The sequence below is a fragment of the Schistocerca gregaria genome, chromosome 8 (genome assembly GCF_023897955.1).
Source record: "Schistocerca gregaria isolate iqSchGreg1 chromosome 8, iqSchGreg1.2, whole genome shotgun sequence".
Taxonomy (NCBI): Eukaryota; Metazoa; Arthropoda; class Insecta; order Orthoptera; family Acrididae; genus Schistocerca; species Schistocerca gregaria.
The window spans coordinates 268,682,199-268,698,474 of record NC_064927.1 but is presented as its reverse complement, the minus strand read 5'-3'; the positions used below and the strand labels follow the sequence as shown (position 1 = coordinate 268,698,474).

At 44.1% G+C, this 16,276-nt stretch overlaps 1 protein-coding gene across 2 annotated transcripts in view; it reads left to right on the top strand.

Moving 5' to 3' along the window:
• LOC126284613 (retinoblastoma-binding protein 5 homolog) overlaps positions 1-16,276 on the top strand; it is an 86,045-nt gene that overhangs the window by 50,475 nt on the left and 19,294 nt on the right. The window lies entirely within an intron of this gene.

The following is a 16,276-nucleotide window of genomic DNA, read 5'->3' as shown; positions in this document are numbered from 1 at the left end:
ATTCAGGTATGTAAATGTTGTCAGTAATACCAACATTAGTGTCTGAACACTCTTGTGTGACACAGGAAATGAAATTAAGAGTAACAAAACAAAAACAGAACTTCTGAACTATTGTTTCAAATGTACTTTTATGAAGGAAGTACTGCTCTAGTTCAAGGTTTGAGAAAAAGCTGAAATCACTGAAATTGATAAGGGCCCAGGACCCAATGAAATCCCAATCGGATTTCATACAGAACCAGGTGTACCCAGCCACTCATTGCTGTCACTCAGTCTGAACATTTCTAATGTGTATGGGAACTGGGTATACATCCTAATCTCCTTCTTCCTCCTCTCTGTCCATCTCCTCCTCCTTCCCCGTCTCTCATTCTATCACTTCATCCTCCCATCCCTATGCCCCCCCCCCCACCACCACAACAACAACAACAACAACAACAACAACAACAACCCATCCATCCCAGTTTTGAGTGTGGTTGATTGTTGTTCAAATTCAGATTCTGGAGTAGTATCCTAATCATAACCTGATAAACTAGAAATAGAACTTATCTTTTTTTCTGTGAAATCCACCGTCAAAGATGAAAACAAAACACCTTATTGTTGTGCATTAACTTATGTTTAAATATGTCTATAATGAGAAACAATATATATGGAAGAAACTGTTTGTCTAATGGCTAAAATACTCCACTATCGTTGTTAGAACTGCCTCATGACGCAGGAAACAAAACAGCGAATGCATGCAGCAGAGCATTTTCTTTCTAGCAGCCAGTTTTAACAGAAAACTTGTGCATTAAAAAAAAAAATGTAGGATATGTCCGACTGGATGATTCTGTAGAGTATTGTTTAAACTTTGAAGTGAATTATTCAAGAATCTTTCAAGACTTTTGCTAACAGCATTGGTAATTGAACTCAGGATTAAAAAAAGCTGAGAATAAATGCGAAAGGTATGAATTTTGTGGACAGCCTTGCCATTCTAACCAACAGTAGAGAAAAAGTCAAACTCGCCCTGGAGAAGCTTCACAAAATTTTGCAGAAAACTGGCCTATAAATCTCCTTCGAGAAAACTTATACATGAAAAACAAGCCTACAGATAATCTCCCCAAAACAACTTAGTATGGAAAAGTGACACAAGTTACACACTTCAAATAACTAGGAGAGATCATCCAACCATCAGAACTGAACACAAATTGTTATAACCTTTAATCACAATAATTGCGTGGATATTCACTCTCTCTCTTAGAAACATTAGCTGATCACATGATTACAACTCAGTCTCTCGTATTCGACTGCCGTGCCGTGACATGCGGCCGGCGCCGTTCATAGCTAGGTGGCGCTCCCGCGCTCAGCCGATTTGCGGAGCGCCTCTATCGCCGTTTGTGCGTATTGTCGTGGCGGCACTGTTAAATGTCGTGGCACTATCACAACACTTTTCCCCCCTTGGAAAAAAAACACTCACTTCCTTGGGGACATGGACAGCGCGGAGACATCCATAGCCTCTTGTGAGGCCCCGAGGAGATCCCGCGCAGAGACACAAGAGTATGGTCAAAAATGTCCAGGACGGAAGCTCGTGCGTGTAACGTGCCTCCTGGATGAGATGATGGGTGAAAACTCCGGAGCAGCATCCATAGGTGTCATGGACCTGGGAGTGTGCTCCAGCGAGATGGGTCCCGGAGAAGGCGGCGTCCCAACTGTGGCCGGTTCCGGCATACACTGAAGCGGCAGCGACGGCGGCTGCATCAACATGGACGGTAGATCGGCAGCAGTGACAGGACTGGCGTCGCGGGCTGGTGGAGGCGAAGGATGGGGCGGTGGCACCGGCGTGGCCACCACTCGTGGGCGCATCTGGTTGTAATGGCGAACGTCTCGGGCTGGTGGAGGCGAAGGATGGGGCGGTGGCACTGGCGTGGCCACCACTCGTGGGCGCATCTGGTTGTAATGGCGAACAACCGTGCCGTCGCCCGTACGGATTTCACAAAGCCGGCGGCCGCGAAGAGCCTTGACCACCCCTGGAATCCATTTAGGGCGAGATCCATACCCTCGTGCCCACACGTCGGCGCCCACCGAGTATTTTCCCGCACTAGGGGACACAGTACAAGGCCTGACTGGGTGAAGCAGGTGCAGTAGAGTGCGCGGTTGGCGGCCATGCAAGAGTTCAGCAGGGCTGCGATCACCCAGAGGCGTGAAGCGATAAGAACTCAGAAATTGCAGCAGGGCGTCATCTGTGGAAAAATCACTAATAATTTTTTTCATCTGGCATTTGAAAGTGCGGACAAGGCGCTCGACCTCCCCATTCGATTGTGGATGGAAGGGAGGTGCAGTAACATGATGAATCCCTTGTCCAGTACAAAAATCACGGAAGGCCCTCAAAGAGAACTGAGGGCCATTCTCCGTGACGATCGTGGATGGAAGACCTTCTAGCGCAAAGATTTTGGACAAAGTCAGCGTCGTCGTCGCAGTGGTGGGTGACGGACATCTAACAACAAACGGAAACTTCGAGAAGGCGTCAATCAACAGTAGCCAATAAGTACCAAGGAAGGAGCCAGCAAAGTCGGCGTGCACCCGTTCCCATGGCTGAGCTGGATCAGGCCACAGAGAGGGCATTGTACGAGGTGCCGCCAGTTGTTGAGCACACTGGCCACACGCAGCAACCATATGGGCGATGTCCGAATCAATACCGGGCCAATAAACGTGCCTGCGGGCCAGGGACTTAGTCCGAGAAATACCCCAATGGCCTTCATGCAACAGTTTGAGAACATCTTTGCGAAGAGAGGCTGGCACCACTACCCGTGGAGATGCGCCATCTGTGGCCAGAAGAACAACACCATCACGAACAGACAGACGAAGGTGCAAGGCATGGTAGTTGCGAAGGGGATCCGATGCCCGGCCCTTGGTCCTGTCCGGCCAACCTCGTTGAACAAAACCGATCACCCGACGCAGGACCAGGTCCCGCGCAGTAGCCGACGCGACCTGCGAACCTGTAAGTGGAAAGCCCTCGACCGCACGACGTTCTTCCTCATCAATGTAGAAACAGAGGAGCTCATCACGATCGAAAACAGGGTCGGGGCCCATCGGCAATCGCGACAATGCATCAGCGTTGGCGTGCTGGGCCGTGGGGCGATAGTCAATCTCATAATGAAAACGAGACAAGTATAAGGCCCAACGTTGCAGGCGGTGAGCTGCCTTATCCAGAAGTGACGCCGATGGGCTGAACAGAGAGACCAGCGGTTTGTGGTCGGTGATGAGGTGAAACTTAGAACCATACAAAAAAACGCTGAACTTTTTTAGAGCATAAATGATAGCGAGCGCCTCCTTTTCTATTTAAGAGTAACGCTGTTGCGCCTCGTTGAGGGTCTTGGAAGCATAGGCGATGAGTCGTTCCGACCCATCCTCATACCGATGGGTGAGAACAGCCCCTAGGCCATACTGTGACACGTCAGTCGCCAGAACCAAGTGCTGACCCGGATGGAATGTGGCAAGACAAGGCGCCGACTGCAAATGAGCCTTCAGGCCGACAAAAGCCTGCTCACACCCGTCGGACCAACAGAAGGGGACGTTTTTGCGTAACAGCTGATGCAGAGGATAAGCTACCGCCGCTGCATATGGAATGAATTTGTGATAATAAGCAATCTTGCCTAGAAACGCCTGATGTTCCTTGACCGTAGACGGCCGGGGTAGAGCGTTAATGGCCGCAACGTGCTGACGGAGAGGGCGTATACCCTCACGGGACAAGTGGAAACCAAGATACTCAATGGAGGGTTGGAAGAACTGTGACTTGTCCAGATTGCACCTCAACCCAGCCGAATGCAAAACCCAAAACAGTGAACGTAAATTACGAAGGTGCTCCTCAGTGGAGGCTCCCGTGACAACAATGTCATCCAGATAGTTTATGCAGCCGGGAACGGAAGCCGTGAGCTGTTCCAAAAACCGCTGAAAAATGGCCGATGCGCTAGTGACGCCAAATGGTAATCGCTGGTACTGATACAACCCAAAAGGAGTGTTGATAACGAGAAATTCCTTGGAAGTGGTGTCCAACGGCAACTGATGGTACGCCTCCGATAAGTCAAGTTTGGAAAAGAACTTGCCCCCAGCGAGCTTGGGAAACAACTCCTCAGGACGGGGAAGAGGATAAGTGTCAATGAGGCTCTGAGCGTTGACGGTGGCTTTAAAGTCACCACACAATCGCAGACTCCCGTTTGGTTTAGAAACCACCACGATCGGCGATGCCCATTCGCTGGAGGTAACCGGAAGGAGAATCCCTGAAGCTGTTAACCTGTCTAGCTCAGCCTTGACAGGTGCACGCAACGCCACCGGAATAGGGTGTGCCCGGAAAAACTTAGGGCGAGCCGTAGGTTTAAGAGTAATGTGGGCTTCAAAATCCTTGGCACAACCCAGACCAGCAGAGAACACGGACGAAAATTCAGAACACAATCCATCCAGCTGTTGATACGGAATATCCTCAGATATGAGGTGCACATCATCATCAATGGAGAACCCGAACAATTGGAAAGCATCATAACCGAACAGGTTTTCAGTGCCCGCATGATCCACCACATAAAACGTGAGGGGCCGAACAACAGACTTGTAGGCAGTGGAAGCATCAAACTGGCCCATGATAGGAATTTTCTGTTTATTATAAGTCCTCAGATTTCGCGTAACTGGAGACAAAGGAGGGGAGCCCAACGCCAAATACGTAAGAGAATTAATGAGAGTTACTGCAGAGCCAGTGTCCACTTGCATGCAGATGTCTTTATTCAGAACACGAACAGTAACAAACAACTTATTTGTTTGAGAAAGCACACAGTGAACATCCATGTCTGACGCCTCGTCCTTCGTCGACAGGAACTTTATGGGACTGACACACAGAAGCAATGTGGCCTTTTTTCCTACATGAATTACACGTGGCCCAACGTTTTGGGCACGCTGCCCTGTCGTGCTGTACGAAACAACGGGGGCAAGAAGGAAGTGCTGAACGAACCGGCTTCTGTGGTTGCTGGTTTCGCTGCGAGCGTTGCGGCCCAACGCGACGTTGTTGACGCGAGTGAACCGCCGCCACATCATCGTTCTCCTGTGAAACAGGCAAATTGCCCGTGTCGAGAGTTGACTGTACAGCACCTACATCACACCACGCGTCGATTTGCGCGCCAGCAGCGTGAGACACTTCAAAGGATTGAGCGATGCTTAGAACTTCCGACGACGACGGGTTTGGCAGTTGGAGGGCACGTTGCCGAACTTCTTTATCAGGAGCAAGCCGTAGAATAGCATCCCTAACCATTGAGTCAGCATAAGACTCGTGATGTGTGTCCGTGACAAACTGACATTTCCTACTCAGACCGTGTAGTTCTGCCGCCCAAGCCCGGTAAGATTGATGGGGCTGTTCACGACACCGGTAGAACGCCACGCGGGCGGCAATGATGTGGGTGTTTTTTCGATAATAGGCAGACAATAAGTCACACATTTCTTGGAAGGACAGGGAGGCAGGTTCCCGCAGAGGGGCTAACTGAGGTAGCAGCTGATAGACTCGAGGGGAAATCCAAGATAGAAATAACGACTTACACATAGGAGCGTCGACAATGCCGAAAGCCAAGAAGTGTTGCCGCAAACGCTTCTCATAATCCTCCCAGTCTTCAGCGGCCTCGTCGTAAGGAGGGAATGGAGGCGGAGAAGAGGAAGACAGACGATGAGTAAGCGACGTCGACAACGCCTGAATCGCTGCCGTGAGCTGTGTTTGTTGAGCCTGAATAGTAGCCGTCAGCTGTGTTTGCTGTTCAATGAGCGCTTACATAAGCTGTTCCATGTCTGCCCCGTCACGAACACGCAACCACAACGCAGTGAAAATATCCCGACCTCGTCGCCAAAAAGTGTTATAACCTTTAATCACAATAATTGCGTAGATATTCACACTCTCTCTTAGAAACATTAGCTGATCACATGATTACAACTCAGTCTCTCGTATTCGACTGCCGTGCCGTGACATGCGGCCGGCGCTGTTCGTAGCTAGGTGGCGCTCCCGCATTCAGCCGATATGTGGAGCGCCTCTATCGCCGTTTGTGCGTACTTTCGTGGCGGCACTGTTAAATGTCGTGGCACTATCACAACACAAATGGCTAATCAAGAAAGAATCTGCAAATTACAAAAAGCATATAAGTTCACTTGCAATCACTACAATAAAATATCTGTTCCTGTCAGCACAAAACTGAGGCATTACAGCAGAGTAATTCTACAAGAAACACCTCTTTTCTGTAGAAACTACAGTGATTTGTAGTCAAACAAAAATAAGAGAAATTGAAAATCAGGCAAGGAAAATATTCAGACCAGTTTTTCGTGTAGAAATTTGGATTAAGAGGCCATAAAGAGAGATGACAAATATATAGAAACAATAACCTTTTAGAAAGAGAAGGTTGAAATATTATGAATATATCAGTGTGTATTTGCATTCATTCTTGTCTCAGAATTTCCAGTCAATCAACTAATTACTTTTTGAGTTATGCAAGCACAAACATACGCTGACTGAGTAGCCCCCCTTGAATAAAAAACTATGGCCTGTATTTTTAATAAAGCACAAACTACACTTTGTATACAAGAAGGGTATAGAAGTGGTCAACAAAACCACAATCCAGTTTCATTTACATCCATCTGTTGCAGAATTTTAGAACATATTCTGATCTCAAGCGTGATGTGGTGCCTCAATCAGAATGACCTCTGTGCCATACAGCATGGATTCCAAAAGCAACAATTGTGCATAAAACATCTCGTACATTTCTCTCATGCCATCCATAAATTGATGGATCAAGAGAATCAAGTGGATATTGTATTTGTCTTCTGGAAAGCTTGTGACTCAGTTCTACATCCGTACTTACTAGCAAAAGTATGACCATATGGCATATGAAACCTAATTTGTAACTGGATGTAGGATTTCTTAGGGTTAACATGGATGATGTACATTACTGACTTTATAAACATTATTTATAGTAACCTCAGATTTTTTGCATGTAGAAACCACACTTAGAATTAAAGATATCACCACTGGACTGCTACTTTATCATCAAAATCTAAACATGCAGCAACACTAAAATTTGAGAATTGTTCATGGAAATATCTACATCTACATAAGATACTCTGCAATCCACCATAAGACATGTGGTGGAGGGTACCCTGTACCACTACTAGTCATTTCCTTTCCTGTTCCCCCTAACAAATAGAGCAAGGAAAAAACAACTACGAGCCCTGATTTCTCATATCTTATCTTTGTGGTCCTTACACGCAATGTATGTTTGAGGCAGTAGAAGGCTGCATAACACTTGCCTGTTGTTTGAATCTACCATAAATAAATCTAGGAGCCCGCCTCTGAATTGCTTCAATATCTTCCTTCAATCCGCCCTGGTACGGATCTTAAAGACTCTATCAGCATTCAAGAATAAGTCATACTAGCATCCTACATGCGGTCTCCATTACAGATGAACCACACCTTCCTAGAATTCTCCCAATAAACCAAAGTCAGCCATTTGCCATCCTTACCACAGTCCTCAATTGCTCATTACATTTCATATCACTTTGCAATGTTACGCACAGATGTTTAAACGACATGACTGTGTCCAGCAGGACAGAGCTAATGCTGTATCTGAACACTACAGGTTTGTTTTTAGACCTATCCACGTTAACTTACATTATTTTACATTCAGAGTTAGCTGCCATTCATCACATTAAATATAAATTTTGTCCAAGTGATTTTGTACTCTCCTGCTGTCACTCAACTTTGACACCTTATATTGCACACCACAGCATCACCAGCAAACAACTGCAAATTGCTGCCCATCCTGTCCACCAAATCATTTCTGTATATAGAAAAAATAGCAATCCTACCACACTGAGGTACTCTGGATGATACCCTTGTCTTGCTGTTGAGGACAACATACTAGGTTCTATAACTGAATAAATCTTTGAGCAACTCGCACATCTGTGAACCTATTCCATATGCCTGTACCTTCTTTAACAGCCTGCAGTGGGTACCATGTCAAACACTTTCTGCAAATCTAGAAATATGGAATCTGTTCATTGCCCTTCATCCATAGTTCACAGTATGTCATGTGACAAAATGGCAAGCTGAGTTCCACAAGAGCGATGCTTTCTAAAACCATGCTGATTCATGGTCATCATATTCTCATTCATAAGAAAATGTATTAGATTCGAACTGAGACCCTGTTCAAGAATTCTGCAGTAAACTGACATTAGGTATGTCGTTGTTGTGGTCTTCAGTCCTGAGACTGGTTTGATGCAGCTCTCCATGTTACCCTATCCTGTGCAAGGTTCTTCATCTCCCAGTACTTACTGCAACCCACATCCTTCTGAATCTGCAAAGTATATTTATCTCTTGGTCTCCCTCTACGATTTTTACCCTCCACGCTGCCCTCCAATACTAAATTGGTGATCCCTTGATGCCTCAGAACATTTCCCACCAACCGATCCCTTCTTCTAGTCAAATTGTGCCACAAGCTCCTCTTCTCCCCAATTCTATTCAATACCACCTCATAAGTTATGTTATCTACCCATCTAATCTTCAGCATTGTTCTGTAGCACCACATTTCGAAAGCTTGTATTCTCTTCTTGTCCAAAGCATTTATCATCCATGTTTCACTTCCATATATGGCTACACTCCATACAAATACTTTCAGAAATGAGTTCCTGACACTTAAATCTATGCTCGATGTTAACAAATTTCTCTTCTTCAGAAACGCTTTCCTTGCCATTGCCAGTCTACATTTTATATCCTCTCTACTTCGGCCATCAGCAATTATTATGCTCCCAAAATAGCAAAACTCCTTTACTTGTGTAAGAGTCTCATTTCCTAATCTAATTCCCTCAGCATCACCCAACTTAATTCAATTACATTCCATTATCCTCGTTTTGCTTTTGTTGATGTTCATCTTATACCCTTTTTTCAAGACACTTTCCATTCTGTTCAACTGCTCTTCCAAGTACTTTGCTGTCTCTGACAGAATTACAATGTCATCGGCGAACTTCAAAGTTTTTATTTCTTCTCCATGGATTTTAATACCTACTCCGAACTTTTCTTTTGTTTACTTTATTGCTTGCTCAATATACAGATTGAATAACATCAGGGATAGGCTACAGCCCTGTCTCACTCCCTTCCCAACCACTGCTTCTCTTTCATACCCCTCGACTCTTATAACTGCCATCTGCTTTCTGTACAAATTGTAAATAGCCTTTCGCTCCCTGTATTTTACTCCTGCCACCTTCAGAATTTGAAAGAGAGTATTCCAATCAACATTGACAAATGCTTTCTCTAAGTCTGCAAATGCTAGGTACTTAGGTTTGCCTTTCCTTAATCTTTCTTCTAAGATAAGTCGTAGGGTCAATATTGCCTCACGTGTTCCAACATTTCTACGGAATCCAAACTGATCTTCCCAGAGGTCAGCTTCTATCAGCTTTTCCATTTGTCTGCAAAGAATTCGTGTTAGTATTTTGCAGCTGTGCCTTATTAAACTGATTGTTCAGTAATTTTCACATCTGTCAACACCTGCTTTCTTTGGGATTGGAATTATTATATTCTTCTTGAAGTCTGAGGGTATTTCGCCTGTTTCATACATCTTGCTCACCAGATGGTAGAGTTTTGTCAAGACTGGCTCTCCCAAGGCTGTCAGTAGTTCCAAAGGAATATTGTCTACTCCGGGGGCCTTGTTTCAAATCAGGTCTTTCAGTGCTCTGTCAAACTCTTCACGCAGTATCGTATCTCCCATTTCGTCTTCATCTACATCCCCGTCCATTTCCATAATATTGTCCTCAAGTATATCGCCCTTGTATAGACCCTCTATATTCCTTCCACCTTTCTGCTTTCCCTTCTTTGCTTAGAACTCTGTTTCCTTCTGAGCTCTTGATGTTCATACAAGTGGTTCTCTTATCTCCAAAGGTCTCTTTAATTTTCCTGTAGGCAGTGTCTATCTTACCCCTAGTGAGATAAGCCTCTACATCCTTACATTTGTCCTCTAGCCATCCCTGCTTAGCCATTTTGCACTTCCTGTCGATCTCATTTTTGAGACGTTTGTATTCCTTTTTGCCTGCTTCATTTACTGCATTTTTATATTTTCCCCTTTCATCAATTAAATTCAATATTTCTTCTGTTACCCGAGGATTTCTACTAGCCCTCGTCTTTTTACCTACTTGATCCTCTGCTGCCTTCACTACTTCATCCCTCAAAGCTACCCATTCTTCTTCTGCTGTATTTCTTTCCCCCATTCCTGTCAATTGTTCCCTTATGCTCTCCCTGAAACTCTGTACAACCTCTGGTTCTTTCAGTTTATCCAGGTCCCATCTCCTTAAATTCCCACCTTTTTGCAGTTTTTTCAGTTTTAATCTACAGTTCATAACCAATAGATTGTGGGAAGAGTCCAAATCTGCCCCTGGAAATGTCTTACAATTTAAAACCTGGTTCCTAAATCTCTGTCTTACCATTATATAATCTTATCTGATACCTTTTGGTATCTCCAGGGTTCTTCCATGTATACGGCCTTCTTTTATAATTCTTGAACCAAGTGTTAGCTATGATTAATTTGTGCTCTGTGCAAAATTCTACCAGGCGGCTTCCTCTTTCATTTCTTAACCCCAATCCATATTCACCTACTACTCTCTCCCTTTTCCTACTACCAAATTACAGTCACCCATGACTTAAATTTTCATCACTGTTCACTATCTGAATAATTTCTTTTATTTCATCATATATTTCTTCAATTTCTTCGTCATCTGCAGAGCTAGTTGGCATATAAACTTGTACTACTGTAGTAGGCATCTGCTTCGTATCTATCTTGGTCACAATAATGCGTTCACTATGCTGTTTGTAGTAGCTCACCCGAATTCCTATTTTCCTATTCATTATTAAACCTACTCCTGCATTACCCCTATTTGACTTTGTGTTTATAACCCTGTAATCACCTGACCGAAAGTCTTGTTCCTCCTGCCACCGAACTTCCTTAATTCCCAATATATTTAACTTTAACCTATCCATTTCCCTTTTTAAATTTTCTAACCTACCTGCTTGATTAAGGGATCTGACATTCCACGCTCTGATCCATAGAACGCCAGTTTTCTTTCTCCTGATAACGACGTCCTCCTGAGTAGTCCCCGCCCGGAGATCCAAATGGGGGACTATTTTACCTCCGGAATATTTTACCCAAGAGGACGCCATCATCATTTAATCATACAGTAAAGCTGCATGCCCTCGGGAAAAATTACGGCCGTAGTTTCCCCTTGCTTTCAGCCGTTCGCAGTACCAGCACAGCAAGGCCGTTTTGGTTATTGTTGCAAGGCCAGATCAGTCAATCATCCCGACTGTTGCCCTTGCAACTACTGAAAAGGCTGCTGCCCCTCTTCAGGAACCACACGTTTGTTTGGCCTCTCAACAGATACCCCTCCGTTGTGGTTGCACCTACGGTACGGCTATCTGTATCGCCGAGGCACGCAAGCCTCCCCACAAACGGCAAGGTCCATGGTTCATGGGGGGGGGACATTAGGGATACTGGTGTGTAATTTTGGGAGTCTATTATTTTGCCCTTCTTATATATACAGGAGTCAGCTGCACTTCTTTTCCCGTCAATTGGGACTTTTTGCACTGGGCTAGAGATTTGTGATAAATGCAAGCTAGGTATTGGGCAGTACTGTACAGTACTCATTGAAAAACCAAATTGGGTTCGACCTGATGACTTACATGTTTTCAGCTGTTTCATTTGTTTATCTATGTCAGGGATGCTTATTACTAGGTCATTTATACAGGTGTCTGTCTGATGGTCAAACTACAGTTTGTTTATATGGTTCTCTTTCATGAACAATAACTAAATGTGAAACTTAGAACTTTGGCTTTTATTTTGCTGTCTTCAATTGCCACACCAGTCTGATCAACAAGTGACTGGATAGAAGCCTTAGACCCACTTAGCAATTTTACATAAAACTGGAATTTTCTCGGGCTGTCTGCCAGATATTTTGCTAAGGTATGATGGTGGTAGTCGTCGTATGTTTTACATATAGATGTTTTCACATATGCATGAATCTTTACTAACCTTCTTGTCAAACAGCCTCTGCTTCCTCAGCATTTTCTGAATCTTGTTATTAAACCACGGTGGGTCTTTTCCATCCTTACTACTACTTACTAGGCACATAATTCTCCGACTACAATTTACAATCTGCTTAAACTTTGCCCATAATTCCTCTTGTCCATCTTATTGGAACTAAGTTATGTCAGTTCATTGTCTAAGAGAGAGACTAACAACTGCTTATTTGCTCTTTCCAGCAGAAACACTCACCCAGCCTTCTTATCTGATTTATTAACTTTTGTAACCATAGTTGCTGTAATTACATGATCAGTAATCCCGGTTTCTATACTGACATTGTCAATAAAGTCCAGTCTGTTTGTAGCTGCAAAGTCCAGGATATTTTCAATGCATGTGGGCTGCCAAACTAGCTGCTTAAGACAGTTTTCAGAAAGCACATTCAGAAGTACTTCACATGACTGTCTGTCTGTACCCTCTGCAAGGTTAAAGTCACCTCTGGTTAGTATAGCACGATCTGGGTATTTATGCTCTACTCACTGCAGACTTTCTTTGAATGACTCTAGAACGGTCACAGCAGAATTAGGTGAGTGGTAAAAACATCCAGCAATTAACTTGGTTTCACATAGACCTCTTATAAGCGACCAGATAACGTCACTGTCACACTCAACTTCTTCCTCAATAGAGACTATATTTTTGTCAGCTGCAATGAACAGACACACACACACACACACACACACACACACACACACACACACACACACACACACACCCACACCTCCCGCGGCCTCTAATCTGTCTTTCTGATACTTGTTCCATGACTCACTAATATCTCTGAGCTCTCACTTTGAGTTTCAGCCAGCTCTCAGTCCCAAGAATAATCTGAGCATGAGAATATTATTGGAGGACAGTAAATTCAGGAACTTTGTTAAGAGCACTTCTTAAATGAACTGGTATAAATATAAGCTACAACTATACACACCCTTTCATTCAAAGAATAACTCAGAGAACAACACTCTCTGCACTTTCACACTATAACTGAAGTTGTGACAATTAACCATTTCCGTCACGTTCAGTAGATCAGGTAAATGGTAAATAATAAGGTCACTACATGTTGCTTACAGAGTAAGGATATTTAAAGTTCCAATTCCACGTGAGCACAAGAGTAAGTCAAATAAGTATTTGCAATTTTGTCTAATTTTCTTTAGGTTAGCTGTGTAAGGCTCACCGCCTGCTAGATGGCACCGTTGTCTTCACCTGTGGTAGGTTACAGCATTATAAGATCATACAACATTGCACTGTTATGACCTGAAAATGACCATGTGATTCTCTAGCTGCACCATAGAACAATGGGATTCCATAATCCTTCTTGGTGATCTGAATGCATACCAGGAGCAACAACTCGTAGAAAACTTTCAGCACAATATGGGGACAACATATTGCCACAGTGAAGTTTTTACCTATGGACTGAATAGTTCAAAAGTGGTCCAATGAGCGTGAAGAATGAGGAAAGAATAGGGTGTCCACGTACAGCCACAACTGGTGCCAGTATTGAACAAATCCACGCCTTAATTCTGAATAGCAGGCAAGTGACTGTTGATGCGACAAATCATTTGCGGATTAGCCATGGTTCTGTATATGAAGTCATGTATAACAGGCTCAGTTTTTGCAAAGTGTGTGTGAAATGGGTTCCAAAACAAGCCGATGTAGAGAACAAGCGTAACCGTGTGAAAATTTATGAGCACCTACTGGACTTTCATACTAACAAAGGCAGAATGTTTCTGGAATGAATCATCACTGGAGATGACCATAGATTCATCTTTTTGAGCCAGAGAATAAACACTAGTGCATAGAATGGAATCACCCCAAATCTCCAGTTTAAAAGAAATTCAAGAGTCAACCTTAATGTTGAAAAGGGGACAACAGTGAACAGTAAACATTATAGTGATATGACGGTAAACAAGTTGGAGCCAGCAGTTCACAATAAATGCAGAGGTCGATTGCCCGAAGGCTTTCTTTTGTCTCATGACAATGCACATCCATACATTGGCACCCACAGTGCTCAATGTCTTCAGCCAGTGCATTCTGAGGTTTTAGAGCATCCTGAATAGTTGCATTCTCGCCCTTTGGTGTTGCCATCAGTTTTGTCCACTTAACGATGCTGTAAAAGCCATCGGTTCAGCTCTGATCAACAAGTGAAGGGAGTGGTGCATACATAGCCTGCTATGCAACAAAAAATCTTTTTCTCAGGAGGTATCAGAAAGCTTGTGCAATGGTGAACCAAGTGCATTACAAAGCAGGGTTATTATGTTGAAGAAAGATATGAAATAAAAATTAATAATTATGGAAATGACAGATTGTTACTCACTATAAATGTGGTGGTGGTGGAGGTGGTGGTGGAGGTGGAGGTGGAGGTGGAGGTGGAGGTAAGTCCCTATGGGACCAAGCAGCTGAGGTCATCAGTAGCTAGACTTACACACTACTTAAACTAGAACGAAATTCTCTCTCTGCAGCGGAGTGTGCGCTGATATGAAACTTCCTGGCATATTAAAATTGTGTGCCAGTCCGAGACTTGAACTCAGGACCTTTGCCTTTTGCAGGCAAGTGCATCGCAGGAGAGCTTATGTGAAGTTTGGGATGTAGGAGACGAGGTACTGGTGGAAGTAAAGTTGTGAGGACGGGGCGTGAGCTGTGCTTGGGTAGCTCAGATGGCAGAGCACTTGCCCGCGAAAGGCAAAGGTCAGTCCAGCACACATTTTAGTCTGCTAGGAAGTAACTTAAACTAACTTACACACACACACACACACACACACACACACACACACACACACACAAGGAAGGGCTCGAACCTCCGACAGGGGGAGCTGCGTGAACCATGGCAAGGGGCCTCAGGCAATTCAGCTATAAAGATGACACATTGAGCAGCAGACAAGCACAGTGAAAAGTCCTGGTACACACCAAGCTTTCAGCCAAAGCCTTCTTTAGAAAAGAAAGGAAAACACAAACACATTTGCTCAAGCAGGCACGCCTCACACACATGTGACCACTCTCTGGCCGCTCTAGCCTGTCTGTAACTCATCATGTCATCTTTATGGTGAGTAGCAGTCTATCATTTTCATAACTGTTGATATTCCAATGTGGACTTTCCATTGTTTGATCAATAAAAATTATGCACTCTTGTTGTAAAAATTATAAAAATTGATTTGCAGATAATATTAATAGCTTTTAACCAATCATTAATACTCATGAGATAATCAAATAAAATTAATACAGGTGAATACACTGGTGCTCTCATTGTATACTTGATGACACTGCTGCTGCTATGAAAACACTTTTGTATTTGAAATTTGTGTACATTTGAGATTAGTCTATTGTGAGATTTTCAATGAGTAGTTGTACTGATGTTGATAAGCATCCCATTTAACCATGACACAATATTCATTTCATGTGAATGGTAATGGAAGAGTTATAAGCAGTGTAGCCACACGTTAAAATCAAGGAGGAGATGAAACATTTTGGATTTGACAAAATTTTAATATTGTGTTTTTCTGTTTTCTCTTCTCACATAATAAAAGATGTTCTTCGTGGCTGATGCGTCCATACAGGAAGCATAGAATGACATACCTATAACACGTCTGGGTTCTGCAGGCTGTACTAGTTCCTCTGCCATATAAGAGAATGTAGACTCAGAAAGCTAGAACAGATCTAGGCTGTGCAAGGGGGTGAAGTTCTTCTGGGGTTTCGTGATGGGTGTCAGCTAGGTGTACTGCAGCCATATTTATGTTGTTGTTATGAATAGGGGACAGCGTGTCCAGGGGTTGGCTTTAGAGCAGACTGTTCCAACTTTAGTGTTGATTTCAGGCAGTTGGGTATGTGTGGGCACCTGGCAGCCTTTGAGCACAGGAAGTGGGGGGGGGGGGGGGGGGGCCACGGGTAGGCAAGCAGCAGATGCACTGTACTCTGGCAGCCAAGCAATAGACAGTGCAACTGAATTGCCCTTGGTGAGTTCCCACAGGCAGGAGGGCCCAACTAGCTTGTATGTCCTGGATTATGGAGCAATAGGATTACGTGGAGGGCTAGCCTACACTACCTATGCCTGAAAGAAGGTGAGTTGAAGGGCACTTGCAGTGCCCATGCTCCATGGGGCACTGTTGGAACGTCCTTGTCAGGGTGCTATACCAGTACTTTTGTGCAGATCGACCAATCATTGTGCACAGTATAACAGAAAA